General features: G+C 38.3%; 1 protein-coding gene across 1 annotated transcript in view; it reads left to right on the forward strand.

Annotated features, from left to right (window-relative positions):
• Positions 1-15,575, forward strand: part of LOC308294473 (uncharacterized protein) — a gene marked incomplete at its 3' end in the record, with an annotated part of 255,977 nt that overhangs the window by 164,032 nt on the left and 76,370 nt on the right. The window lies entirely within an intron of this gene.

Below are 15,575 nucleotides of genomic sequence, written 5' to 3' on the forward strand. Positions count from 1 at the left end.
CGAGCGCTCCTTGCCTTAGCTCTCCTAGAATTTAGAAACTCGCGTAGGGCGTGTGGTGAAAGACGTACGAAACTTCCGGTAAAAATACATAATTATAATATTTTTTTAAATTATTTTAACAATGAATAAACACAATGGCTCAAATTACATTAGCAATATCCTTAAATGATTAATTAAACTCGATGGCCATGCCATTTCGGTTGGCTCAAAATAAAAACATGAAAGAAATACATTAAACACTAGAAATACTGTTCCTTCGAAACAGTGTGGGCTCGATTCCAACCCAACAAATAGGATACTTTAAGGTACTGTAAGGTACAGTACCTTACAGTATTGTACTGTACCTTACTATACTGTACTGCACCTTACTGTACTGTACTGTAACTTACTGTACTTTACTGTACTCTACTGTACTGTACTTTACTGTATTCTACTGTAACTTACTGTACTTTACTGTACTCTACTGTACCTTACTGTACTGTACTCTACTGTACCTTACTGTACTGTACTGTACCTTACTGTACTATACTATACTGTACTCTACTGTACCGTACTGTACCTTACTGTACTGTACTCTACTGTACCTTACTATACTGTACTTTACTGTACTCTACTGTACTTTACTGTACTCCACTGTACCTTACTGTACTTTATTCTACTTTACTGTACTTTATTGTACTTTACTGTACTCTACTGTACCTTACTGTACTGTATTGTACTTTACTGTACCTTACTGTACTGTACTCTACTGTACCTTTCTGTACTGTACCTTTCTGTACCTTACTGTACTTTACTGTACTCTACTGAACCTTACTGTACTTTTACTGTACTCTACTGAACCTTACTGTACTGTACATATTCTATGTGTTCTAGATCTACATTTTTGATTCTGTGTTTGGGAACCAGCAACTGTCAAATGGACTCCAACTGTAGTGGAGTATATTGAGTGCATATACTGTAGGCTAACAATCCCAGATCACATCTGTCCTCCACTATGTCTATAACCAAGGCGTTCTTCTATGTGGCCACTCCAGACTGAGGAGTGGAGCATGGCTTTTATTGTGTTTGTGGATCTGACTTGGAAATGCATTGGTTTTGATATCTCCCTGACAACCAACAACAACCACTAATATGGCTGACTGTCCCTGCGGGCTCTAGGATATATGGCTATGGGATTTACATCCCATCGCCCGGACTTGATTCTTGATCACAGCTGTGTAATCAGTAGAGTGGAGAGGGACATTTATTTATAGTTTTAACTATAACTATAGTTTTATACATCACACAGCTTAGACATTTGGATCAAATCAGAGAGCAGACCTGTGTGAACGCAATGATATAGATAGCATATCTGAAGTGTGAACACTGCAGCCACAGCGCCTTAACATAAACATGGGTCTATTATCCTTCTCTCCACTCTGTCCCCACTCACTAAACCCATTGGAAATGCATTGGGTGCTTAAAGTTAAACATTTTTATTTTTTTATATTTATACTACAAAACATTTCAAAACCAAAAGTACAAGCACACGTGTCCTCAGTAAGCTGAACACATAAAAATTTGAATGGTGTTGAAAGGTGTAAGCGTTTAAGAGATGAAGCGCGCCAAAATATTGAGGAGATACTGACTAGTATATAACTAGAAAATGTGCAATTTGGGAAATTGCGAGTGTGGTTGCCTGCCCTGCCGCCCCCTATGGGTCGAAGTGGAAATGCTTTTGGGGATTTGTTGAGTATACCACCCCCGACTAGTGGTTAAAATTTGGTGTTGACTGGATGTTTCGTTTGTGATTTATGGCTACTTCTTACAAAACGGGCTCCTCCCGCTAACTTTGGAACCCTGTTACGGAAGAACGGTATGGACTATCAAAATATCCTTTGAATATGTTTATCGCATGAGTCCATAGATCATGTGTACCGATTTTTGTGACAATTGGAGAAAATATGTAGGAAAAGGAGCAAAAAGTGTGTTTTGAAGAAAATTCAAAATGGCGGAAAATCTATCCTGACGCAAATGGGCGTGGCCTATATGAGGAGATGCGTCATGACCCAAGGAATCCAGGGAAAAAGGAATTTTAATTTTCCGACCTACGGTTCAAGAGTTACAGGCCGAAACGTAAAGTGGGGTGTTATAGCGCCACCATGTGGCCGACTGATGTAATTTTTTTTAAATTAATTCTTACAATTATTATGAATCTCATCTCCAAGTTTTGAAACTGTAGACCCTATGGTTTGCGAGGGAAAAATAATTGAATGTGAGTTTTTTCGATTCCCATTATAAGTCAATGGGGAAAATTAATTCACTAATAAATTAATATCAATTAAACTATACAACTTTTCTCTTAGAAAAGTAATAGCACACTATTCCCGATCAAGCCGGTCGATTTGACATATGGCGCGAGTGTTTGGCGCAAAAACTGTGGGAGGAGATTCGCGCCGAAAAAAAGGTTACACTAGAGGTCAAGAATAAAGTTACCCTAGAACTATAGTGTGGTTGCCCTGTAAGGGCAACCACACTAAATATAGAAATACACTAGAAAAATATTGTTCCTTCGAAACAATTGTGGGCTCGCTTCAAGCCAGAAAACAATGGCTATAAAAGCACAAAATGTCAAGATCGCAGGCAGTGCTCTCTTTGACGTTACTGACGTCAAAGATTGGTCCATTTTGTTCCAAAAATGTGTTGTGCAAAAGTTGACCCGCTGGTGGCGCTATAACAGGCCAATGTGAGAAGGTTGGTATCTGTTCCTTGACCTATTGGGAATGTGCTTGCAAGATTTCACGCACATCCCAGGCTGTGTTCATGATTTGAGGTGTTTTTGGCTTTGGACACTTTATCGCTGCTTGCAGCTATATTTATTATTATTATTTTATAATTTTTTTGTGTGCACTTCATAGGCATGTTAGATAAAGGTCCTTAGATTGCGTGTAGAATGTTTCATGCAAATTGCAAAAAAAATCCTAGAATAAAAACGGGTTTAAGCGTTTTACAAACTGCTCAAAATTATATAGCGCCCCCCTTTGGCCATTTGGGGTAAGATTGGTTTCAGTGATATTTGAACTAACCCTCTACACTATTTTGTCATGAAAATGTGACTTTGCATGTATGTTTTAGAGGCAGAAGAATAATTTGCATAAAAATGCAATATTGTTTGAATTATTTAAAAAAGCATGTTTCAATGTTAAAGAAATCCGATCTGACAGATCTTTAGATATCGGTCCAAAGTTCACGTAAAAAAAGTTTTGTGCACGTGACGCGAGAATTCCAGAAAAAAAGCGGGTTTACGCGTTTTACAAACTGCTCAAAATGGTGGAAAATTGAAGGGCGGAGCTTACTTAACAACGACACAGATGTCTTCCGCTTGAGTCAAAGCACGCGTGTAACAAGTTGCATGTCTTCAAACGAAACGAGTCATGACTTATGCCCGTTTGAAGTTTGAATTTTCAGACGCTTCCTATAGCGCCCCCCTTTGGCCGATTGGAATAAAATTGGTTTCAGTGATACTTTGACTAACCCTCCACATCTTTGCCAAATGCCATGAACGTGTAACTTTGCATGTATGATTTAGAGGCCGAAGAATAATTTGCATAAAACCGCAATATTGATTGAATTATTAAAAAATTATATTTCACTTTAAAAAAAATCTGGTTGATCAATCTGACCGTATTGGTCCAAAGTTCATGTGAAAAAAGTTTTGTGCACTTGATGCGAAAATCCCAGGAGGAGATAGATTTTTACTGTTTTTCATATAATTCCGAATTATGGGAGACCTAAAGGTCAGAGGTCAAAAGTTAGAGGGTAAAAGTTGTTCGGCATGAGGAGACGCATAAGTGTATACAGGTTTCATGGCTGTACCTAAAACACAGCATGAGCTATACCTGTTCAAAGTTCACACTTTCGAAGGCTTCCTACAGCGCCACCATTTGGCCGATTGCTATAATAAATAATAGCACACTTCGCCACTGTAAGCTGAACACATTGATGTTTTTATTTTCATTTTCTCACTAAGTATGTAGGAGTAGAAAGGAACCGAAGATCCCGTCTACTGATAGATAAATAAACTAGAAAAATATTGTTCCTTCGAAACAATTGTGGGCTCGCTTCAAGCCAGAAAACAATGGCTATAAAAGTACAAAACGTCAAGATCGCAGGCAGTGCTCTCTTTGACGTTACTGACGTCAACGATTGGTCCATTTTGTTCCAAAAATGTGTTGTGCAAAAGTTGACCCGCTGGTGGCGCTATAACAGGCCAATGTAAGAAGGGTGGTATCTGTTCCTTGACCTATTGGGAATGTGCTTGCAAGATTTCACGCACATTGCAGGCTGTGTTCATGATTTGAGGTGTTTTTGGCTTTGGCCACTTTATCGCTGCTTGCAGCTATATTCATTATTATAATTTTTTTGTGTGTGTGCACTTCATAGGCATATTAGATAAAGGTCCTTAGATTATGTGTAGAATGTTTCATGCAAATTGCAAAAAAGAAATCCTAACGGGTTTAAGCGTTTCACAAACTGCTCAAAATGATATAGCGCCCCCCTTTGGCCAATTGGGGTAAGATTGGTTTTAGTGATATTTGGACTAACACTCTACATCTTTGCCAAATGCCATGAACATGTTACTTTGCATGTATGATTTAGAGGCAGAAGAATAATTTGCATAAAACTGCAATATTCATTGAATTTATTTAAAAAAGCATGTTTCAATTTTAAAGAAATCCGATCTGACAGATCTTTAGATATCGGTCCAAAGTTCACGTAAAAAAGGTTTTGTGCACGTGGAGCGAAAATTCCAGAATAAAAGCGGATTTACGCGTTTTACAAACTGCTCAAAATGGCGGAAAATCAAAGGGCGGAGCTTACTTAACAACGACACAGATGTCTTCCGCTTGAGTCAAAGCACGCGTGTAACAAGTTGCATGTCTTCAAACGAAACGAGTCATGACTTATGCCCGTTTGAAGTTTGAATTTTCAAACGCTTCGTAGAGCGCCCCCCTTTGGCCGATTGGAATAAAATTGGTTTCAGTGATACTTTGACTAACCCTCCACATCTTTGCCAAATGCCATGAACATGTAACTTTGCATGTATGATTTAGAGGCCGAAGAATAATTTGCATAAAACCGCAATATTGATTGAATTATTAAAAAATTATATTTCACTTTAAAAAAAATCTGGTTGATCAATCTGACCGTATTGGTCCAAAGTTCATGTGAAAAAAGTTTTGTGCACTTGATGCGAAAATCCCAGGAGGAGATAGATTTTTACTGTTTTTCATATAATTCCGAATTGTGGGAGACCTAAAGGTCAGAGGTCAAAAGTTAGAGGGTAAAAGTTGTTCGGCATGAGGAGACGCATAAGTGTATACAGGTTTCATGGCTGTATGTATAACACAGCATGAGCTATACCTGTTCAAAGATCTCACTTTCGAAGGCTTCCTACAGCGCCACCATTTGGCCGATTGCTTTAAAAAGTAATAGCACACTTCGCCACTGTAAACCGAACACATTGATGTTTTTATTTTCATTTTCTCACTAAGTATGTAGGAGTAGAAAGGAACCGAAGTTTTGAGGAGAACTTGATATGACGGTTAGATATTGTCACTAGAAAAATATTGTTCCTTCGAAACAATTGTGGGCTCGCTTCAAGCCAGAAAACAATGGCTATAAAAGTACAAAATGTCAAGATCGCAGGCAGTGCTCTCTTTGACGTTACTGACGTCAAAGATTGGTCCATTTTGTTCCAAAAATGTGTTGTGCAAAAGTTGACCCACTGGTGGCGCTATAACAGGCCAATGTAACAAGGGTGGTATCTGTTCCTTGACCTATTGGGAATGTGCTTGCAAGATTTCACGCACATTGCAGGCTGTGTTCATGATTTGAGGTGTTTTTGGCTTTGGCCACTTTATCGCTGCTTGCAGCTATATTCATTATGTTTTCTTTTTTTTGTGTGTGTGTGCACTTCATAGGCATATTAGATAAAGGTCCTTAGATTGTGTGTAGAATGTTTCATGCAAATTGCAAAAAAAAAAAATCCTAACGGGTTTAAGCGTTTCACAAACTGCTCAAAATGATATAGCGCCCCCCTTTGGCCAATTGGGGTAAGATTGGTTTTAGTGATATTTGGACTAACACTCTACATCTTTGCCAAATGCCATGAACATGTTACTTTGCATGTATGATTTAGAGGCAGAAGAATAATTTGCATAAAACTGCAATATTCATTGAATTTATTTTAAAAAGCATGTTTCAATTTTAAAGAAATCCGATCTGACAGATCTTTAGATATCGGTCCAAAGTTCACGTAAAAAAAGTTTTGTGCACGTGGAGCGAAAATTCCAGAATAAAAGCGGGTTTACGCGTTTTACAAACTGCTCAAAATGGCGGAAAATCGAAGGGCGGAGCTTACTTAACAACGACACAGATGTCTTCCGCTCGAGTCAAAGCACGCGTGTAACAAGTTGCATGTCTTCAAACGAAATGAGTCATGACTTATGCCCGTTTGAAGTTTGAATTTTCAAACGCTTATTATAGCGCCACCCTTTGGCCGATTGGAATAAGATTGGTTGCAGTGATATTTTGACTAACCCTCTACATCTTTGCCAAATGCCATGAACGTGTAACTTTGCATGTATGATTTAGAGGCAAAAGAATAATTTGCATAAAACCGCAATATTGATTGAATTATTAAAAAATTATATTTCACTTTAAAAAAAATCTGGTTGATCAATCTGACCGTATTGGTCCAAAGTTCATGTGAAAAAAGTTTCGTGCGCGTAACGAAAAAAACCCAGGAGGAGATAGATTTTTACTGTTTTTCATATAATTCCGAATTGTGGGAGACCTAAAGGTCAGAGGTCAAAAGTTAGAGGGTAAAAGTTGTTCGGCATGAGGAGACGCATACGTGTATACAGGTTTCATGGCTGGACCTCAAACACAGCATGAGCTATACCTGTTCAAAGTTCGCACTTTCGAAGGCTTCCTACAGCGCCACCATTTGGCCGATTGCTATAGAAAATAATAGCACACTTCGCCACTGTAAACTGAACACATTGATGTTTTTATTTTCATTTTCTCACTAAGTATGTAGGAGTAGAAAGGAACCGAAATCCCGTCTACTGTTGATTGCCTGCCTGATAGATAAACTAGAAAAATATTGTTCCTTCGAAACAATTGTGGGCTCGCTTCAAGCCAGAAAACAATGGCTATAAAAGCACAAAATGTCAAGATCGCAGGCAGTGCTCTCTTTGACGTTACTGACGTCAAAGATTGGTCCATTTTGTTCCAAAAATGTGTTGTGCAAAAGTTGACCCGCTGGTGGCGCTATAACAGGCCAATGTGAGAAGGTTGGTATCTGTTCCTTGACCTATTGGGAATGTGCTTGCAAGATTTCACGCACATCCCAGGCTGTGTTCATGATTTGAGGTGTTTTTGGCTTTGGCCACTTTATCGCTGCTTGCAGCTATATTTATTATTATTATTTTATAATTTTTTTGTGTGCACTTCATAGGCATGTTAGATAAAGGTCCTTAGATTGCGTGTAGAATGTTTCATGCAAATTGCAAAAAAAATCCTAGAATAAAAACGGGTTTAAGCGTTTTACAAACTGCTCAAAATTATATAGCGCCCCCCTTTGGCCATTTGGGGTAAGATTGGTTTCAGTGATATTTGAACTAACCCTCTACACTATTTTGTCATGAAAATGTGACTTTGCTTGTATGTTTTAGAGGCAGAAGAATAATTTGCATAAAAATGCAATATTGTTTGAATTATTTAAAAAAGCATGTTTCAATGTTAAAGAAATCCGATCTGACAGATCTTTAGATATCGGTCCAAAGTTCACGTAAAAAAAGTTTTGTGCACGTGACGCGAAAATTCCAGAATAAAAGCGGGTTTACGCGTTTTACAAACTGCTCAAAGTGGCGGAAAATCGAAGGGCGGAGCTTACTTAACAACGACACAGATGTCTTCCGCTTGAGTCAAAGCACGCGTGTAACAAGTTGCATGTCTTCAAACGAAACGAGTCATGACTTATGCCCGTTTGAAGTTTGAATTTTCAGACGCTTCGTATAGCGCCCCCCTTTGGCCGATTGGAATAAAATTGGTTTCAGTGATACTTTGACTAACCCTCCACATCTTTGCCAAATGCCATGAACGTGTAACTTTGCATGTATGATTTAGAGGCCGAAGAATAATTTGCATAAAACCGCAATATATATTGAATTATTAAAAAATTATATTTCACTTTAAAAAAAATCTGGTTGATCAATCTGACCGTATTGGTCCAAAGTTCATGTGAAAAAAGTTTCGTGCGCGTATCGCAAAAATCCCAGGAGGAGATAGATTTTTACTGTTTTTCATATTATTCCGAATTGTGGGAGACCTAAAGGTCAGAGGTCAAAAGTTAGAGGGTAAAAGTTGTTCGGCATGAGGAGACGCATAAGTGTATACAGGTTTCATGGCTGTACCTCAAACACAGCATGAGCTATATCTGTTCAAAGTTCGCACTTTCGAAGGCTTCCTACAGCGCCACCATTTGGCCGATTGCTATAGAAAATAATAGCACACTTCGCCACTGTAAACTGAACACATTGATGTTTTTATTTTCATTTTCTCACTAAGTATGTAGGAGTAGAAAGGAACCGAAGTTTTGAGGAGAACTTGATATAGTATATAAATAAATAAATAAATAAATAATGACAATATCTAAAGTGTGCTCGCCTTATAGGCGAGCCCACAACTAGAAAAATATTGTTCCTTCGAAACAATTGTGGGCTCGCTTCAAGGCAGAAAACAATGGCTATAAAAGCACAAAATGTCAAGATCGCAGGCAGTGCTCTCTTTGACGTTACTGACGTCAAAGATTGGTCCGTTTTGTTCCAAAAATGTGTTATGCAAAAGTTGACCCGCTGGTGGCGCTATAACAGGCCAATGTGAGAAGGTTGGTATCTGTTCCTTGACCTATTGGGAATGTGCTTGCAAGATTTCACGCACATCCCAGGCTGTGTTCATGATTTGAGGTGTTTTTGGCTTTGGACACTTTATCGCTGCTTGCAGCTATATTTATTATTATTATTTTATAATTTTTTTGTGTGCACTTCATAGGCATGTTAGATAAAGGTCCTTAGATTGCGTGTAGAATGTTTCATGCAAATTGCAAAAAAAATCCTAGAATAAAAACGGGTTTAAGCGTTTTACAAACTGCTCAAAATTATATAGCGCCCCCCTTTGGCCATTTGGGGTAAGATTGGTTTCAGTGATATTTGAACTAACCCTCTACACTATTTTGTCATGAAAATGTGACTTTGCATGTATGTTTTAGAGGCAGAAGAATAATTTGCATAAAAATGCAATATTGTTTGAATTATTTAAAAAAGCATGTTTCAATGTTAAAGAAATCCGATCTGACAGATCTTTAGATATCGGTCCAAAGTTCACGTAAAAAAAGTTTTGTGCACGTGACGCGAAAATTCCAGAATAAAAGCGGGTTTACGCGTTTTACAAACTGCTCAAAATGGCGGAAAATCGAAGGGCGGAGCTTACTTAACAACGACACAGATGTCTTCCGCTTGAGTCAAAGCATGCGTGTAACAAGTTGCATGTCTTCGAACGAAACGAGTCATGACTTATGCCCGTTTGAAGTTTGAATTTTCAGACGCTTTGTATAGCGCCCCCCTTTGGCCGATTGGAATAAAATTGGTTTCAGTGATACTTTGACTAACCCTCCACATCTTTGCCAAATGCCATGAACGTGTAACTTTGCATGTATGATTTAGAGGCCGAAGAATAATTTGCATAAAACCGCAATATTGATTGAATTATAAAAAAAATATATTTCACTTTAAAAGAAATCTGGTTGATCAATCTGACCGTATTGGTCCAAAGTTCACGTGAAAAAAGTTTCGTGCGCGTAATGAAAAAAACCCAGGAGGAGATAGATTTTTACTGTTTTTCATATTATTCAAAATTCTGGGGGATCTAAAGGTCAAAGGTCAAAAGTCAGAGCGTAAAAGTTGTTCGGCATGAGGAGACGCATACGTGTATACAGGTTTCATGGCTGTACGTATAACAGAGCATGAGCTATACCTGTTCAAAGTTCGCACTTTCGAAGGCTTCCTACAGCGCCACCATTTGGCCGATTGCTTTAAAAAATAATAGCACACTTCGCCACTGTAAACCGAACACATTGATGTTTTTATTTTCATTTTCTCACTAAGTATGTAGGAGTAGAAAGGAACCGAAATCCCGTCTACTGTCTGATAGATAAACTACAAAAATATTGTTCCTTCGAAACAATTGTGGGCTCGCTTCAAGCCAGAAAACAATGGCTATAAAAGTACAAAATGTCAAGATCGCAGGCAGTGCTCTCTTTGACGTTACTGACGTCAAAGATTGGTCCATTTTGTTCCAAAAATGTGTTGTGCCAAAAGTTGACCCGCTGGTGGCGCTATTATAACAGGCCAATGTAAGAAGGGTGGTATCTGTTCCTTGACCTATTGGGAATGTGCTTGCAAGATTTCACGGACATTGCAGGCTGTGTTCATGATTTGAGGTGTTTTTGGCTTTGGCCACTTTATCGCTGCTTGCAGCTATATTTGTTATTATTTTTCTTTTTGTGTGTGTGTGCACTTCATAGGCATATTAGATAAAGGTCCTTAGATTGTGTGTAGAATGTTTCATGCAAATTGCTAAAAAAATCCTAACGGGTTTAAGCGTTTCACAAACTGCTCAAAATGATATAGCGCCCCCCTTTGGCCAATTGGAGTGAGATTGGATTTAGTGATATTTGGACTAACACTCTACATCTTTGCCAAATGCCATGAACATGTTACTTTGCATGTATGATTTAGAGGCAGAAGAATAATTTGCATAAAACTGCAATATTCATTGAATTATTAAAAAAGCATGTTTCAATTTTAAAAAAAATCTGATCTGACAGATCTTTAGATATTGGTCCAAAGTTCACGTAAAAAAAGTTTTGTGCACGTGGAGCGAAAATTCCAGAATAAAAGCGGGTTCACGCGTTTTACAAACTGCTCAAAATGGCGGAAAATCGAAGGGCGGAGCTTACTTAACAAAGACACAGATGTCTTCCGCTCGAGTCAAAGCACGCGTGTAAGCAAGTTGCATGTCTTAAAACGAAACGAGTCATGACTTATGCCCGTTTGAAGTTTGAATTTTCAAACGCTTCGTATAGCACCCCCCTTTGGCCGATTGGACTAAAATTGGTTTCAGTAATACTTTGACTAACCCTCTACATCTTTGCCAAATGCCATGAACGTGTAACTTTGCATGTATGATTTAGAGGCCGAAGAATAATTTGCATAAAACCGCAATATTGATTGAATTATTAAAAAATTACATTTCACTTTAAAATAAATCTGGTTGATCAATCTGACCGTATTGGTCCAAAGTTCATGTGAAAAAAGTTTCGTGCGCGTAACGAAAAAAACCCAGGAGGAGATAGATTTTTACTGTTTTTCATATAATTCCAAATTGTGGGAGATCTAAAGGTCAAAGGTCAAAAGTCAGAGCGTAAAAGTTGTTCGGCATGAGGAGACGCATACGTGTATACAGGTTTCATGGCTTTACCTGAAACACAGCATGAGCTATACCTGTTCAAAGTTCGCACTTTCGAAGGCTTCCTACAGCGCCACCATTTGGCCGATTGCTGTAAAAAGTAATAGCACACGTCGCCACAGTAAGCTGAACACATTGATGTTTTTATTTTCATTTTCTCACTAAGTATGTAGGAGTAGAAAGGAACCGAAGTTTTTTGATACTTGCACTGACTGCCTGCCTAGTATAGAAATAATGACAATATCTAAAGTGTGCTCGCCTTATAGGCGAGCCCACAACTAGAAAAATATTGTTCCTTCGAAACAATTGTGGGCTCGCTTCAAGCCAGAAAACAATGGCTATAAAAGTACAAAATGTCAAGATCGCAGGCAGTGCTCTCTTTGACGTTACTGACGTCAAATATTGGTCCATTTTGTTCCAAAAATGCGTTGTGCAAAAGTTGACCCGCTGGTGGCGCTATAACAGGCCAATGTAAGAAGGGTGGTATCTGTTCCTTGACCTATTGGGAATGTGCTTGCAAGATTTCACGCACATTGCAGGCTGTGTTCATGATTTGAGGTGTTTTTGGCTTTGGCCACTTTATCGCTGCTTGCAGCTATATTTATTCATTTATTTATTTATTTTTTGTGTGTGCACTTCATAGGCATATTAGATAAAGGTCCTTAGATTGTGTGTAGAATGTTTCATGCAAATTGCAAAAAAAAAAATCCTAACGGGTTTAAGCGTTTCACAAACTGCTCAAAATTATATAGCGCCCCCCTTTGGCCAATTGGGGTAAGATTGGTTTTAGTGATATTTGGACTAACACTCTACATCTTTGCCAAATGCCATGAACATGTTACTTTGCATGTATGATTTAGAGGCAGAAGAATAATTTGCATAAAACTGCAATATTCATTGAATTTATTTAAAAAAGCATGTTTCAATTTTAAAGAAATCCGATCTGACAGATCTTTAGATATCGGTCCAAAGTTCACGTAAAAAAAGTTTTGTGCACGTGGAGCGAAAGTTCCAGAATAAAAGCGGGTTTACGCGTTTTACAAACTGCTCAAAATTGCGGAAAATCGAAGGGCGGAGCTTACTTAACAACGACACAGATGTCTTCCGCTTGAGTCAAAGCACGCGTGTAACAAGTTGCATGTCTTCAAACGAAACGAGTCATGACTTATGCCCGTTTGAAGTTTGAATTTTCAAACGCTTTGTATAGCGCCCCCCTTTGGCCGATTGGAATAAAATTGGTTTCAGTGATACTTTGACTAACCCTCCACATCTTTGCCAATTGCCATGAACGTGTAACTTTGCATGTATGATTTAGAGGCCGAAGAATAATTTGCATAAAACCGCAACATATATTGAATTATTAAAAAATTATATTTCACTTTAAAAAAAATCTGGTTGATCAATCTGACCGTATTGGTCCAAAGTTCATGTGAAAAAAGTTTTGTGCGCGTAACGCAGAAATCCCAGGAGGAGATAGATTTTTACTGTTTTTTATATAATTCAAAATTCTGGGGGATCTAAAGGTCAGAGGTCAAAAGTCAGAGCGTAAAAGTTGTTCGGCATGAGGAGACGCATACGTGTATACAGGTTTCATGACTGTACGTATAACAGAGCATGAGCTCTATCTGTTCAAAGTTCTTACTTTCGAAGGCTTCCTACAGCGCCACCATTTGGCCGATTGCTGTAAAAAATAATAGCACACTTCGCCACTGTAAGCTGAACACATTGATGTTTTTATTTTCATTTTCTGTCTAAGTATGTAGGAGTAGAAAGGAACCGAAGTTTTGAGGAGAACTTGATATGACGGTTAGATATTGTCACTAGAAAAATATTGTTCCTTCGAAACAATTGTGGGCTCGCTTCAAGCCGGAAAACAATGGCTATAAAAGCACAAAATGTCAAGATCGCAGGCAGTGCTCTCTTTGACGTTACTGACGTCAAAGATTGGTCCATTTTGTTCCAAAAATGTGTTGTGCAAAAGTTGACCCGCTGGTGGCGCTATAACAGGCCAATGTGAGAAGGTTGGTATCTGTTCCTTGACCTATTGGGAATGTGCTTGCAAGATTTCACGCACATCCCAGGCTGTGTTCATGATTTGAGGTGTTTTTGGCTTTGGACACTTTATCGCTGCTTGCAGCTATATTTATTATTATTATTTTATAATTTTTTTGTGTGCACTTCATAGGCATGTTAGATAAAGGTCCTTAGATTGTGTGTAGAATGTTTCATGCAAATTGCAAAAAAAATCCTAGAATAAAAACGGGTTTAAGCGTTTTACAAACTGCTCAAAATTATATAGCGCCCCCCTTTGGCCATTTGGGGTAAGATTGGTTTCAGTGATATTTGAACTAACCCTCTACACTATTTTGTCATGAAAATGTGACTTTGCTTGTATGTTTTAGAGGCAGAAGAATAATTTGCATAAAAATGCAATATTGTTTGAATTATTTAAAAAAGCATGTTTCAATGTTAAAGAAATCCGATCTGACAGATCTTTAGATATCGGTCCAAAGTTCACGTAAAAAAAGTTTTGTGCACGTGACGCAAAAATTCCAGAATAAAAGCGGGTTTACGCGTTTTACAAACTGCTCAAAGTGGCGGAAAATCGAAGGGCGGAGCTTACTTAACAACGACACAGATGTCTTCCGCTCGAGTCAAAGCACGCGTGTAACAAGTTGCATGTCTTCAAACGAAACGAGTCATGACTTATGCCCGTTTGAAGTTTGAATTTTCAAACGCTTCGTATAGCGCCCCCCTTTGGCCGATTGGAATAAAATTGGTTTCAGTGATACTTTGACTAACCCTCCACATCTTTGCCAAATGCCATGAACGTGTAACTTTGCATGTATGATTTAGAGGCAGAAGAATAATTTGCATAAAACCGCAATATTGATAGAATTATTAAAAAATTATATTTCACTTTAAAAGAAATCCGCCGAGATTAGTTTGACCGTATTGGTCCAAAGTTCATGTGAAAAAAGTTTTGTGCACTTGACGCGAAAATCCCAGGAGGAGATAGATTTTTACTGTTTTTCATATAATTCCGAATTGTGGGAGACCTAAAGGTCAGAGGTCAAAAGTTAGAGGGTAAAAGTTGTTCGGCATGAGGAGACGCATACGTGTATACAGGTTTCATGCCTGTACCTCAAACACAGCATGAGCTATACCTGTTCAAAGTTCGCACTTTCGAAGGCTTCCTACAGCGCCACCATTTGGCCGATTGCTGTAAAAAGTAATAGCACACTTCGCCACTGTAAACTGAACACATTGATGTTTTTATTTTCATTTTCTCACTAAGTATGTAGGAGTAGAAAGGAACCGAAGTTTTTTGATACTTGATATGCCTGCCTGATAGATAAATAAATAAACTAGAAAAGATTGTTCCTTCGAAACAATTGTGGGCTCGCTTCAAGCCAGAAAACAATGGCTATAAAAGTACAAAATGTCAAGATCGCAGGCAGTGCTCTCTTTGACGTTACTGACGTCAAAGATTGGTCCATATTGTTCCAAAAATGTGTTGTGCAAAAGTTGACCCGCTGGTGGCGCTATAACAGGCCAATGTAAGAAGGGTGGTATCTGTTCCTTGACTTATTGGGAACGTGCTTGCAAGATTTCACGCACATTGCAGGCTGTGTTCATGATTTGAGGTGTTTTTGGCTTTGGCCACTTTATCGCTGCTTGCAGCTATATTTATCATTAATTTTTTTTGTGTGTGTGCACTTCATAGGCATATTAGATAAAGGTCCTTAGATTGTGTGTAGAATGTTTCATGCAAATTGCAAAAAAAAAAATCCTAACGGGTTTAAGCGTTTCACAAACTGCTCAAAATGATATAGCGCCCCCCTTTGGCCAATTGGGGTAAGATTGGTTTTAGTGATATTTGGACTAACACTCTACATCTTTGCCAAATGCCATGAACATGTTACTTTGCATGTATGATTTAGAGGCAGAAGAATAATTTGCATAAAACTGCAATATTCATTGAATTTATTTAAAAAAGC

This window comes from Nannobrachium achirus (genome assembly GCF_963921795.1).
Source record: "Nannobrachium achirus genome assembly, chromosome: 11".
Taxonomy (NCBI): domain Eukaryota; kingdom Metazoa; phylum Chordata; class Actinopteri; order Myctophiformes; family Myctophidae; genus Nannobrachium; species Nannobrachium achirus.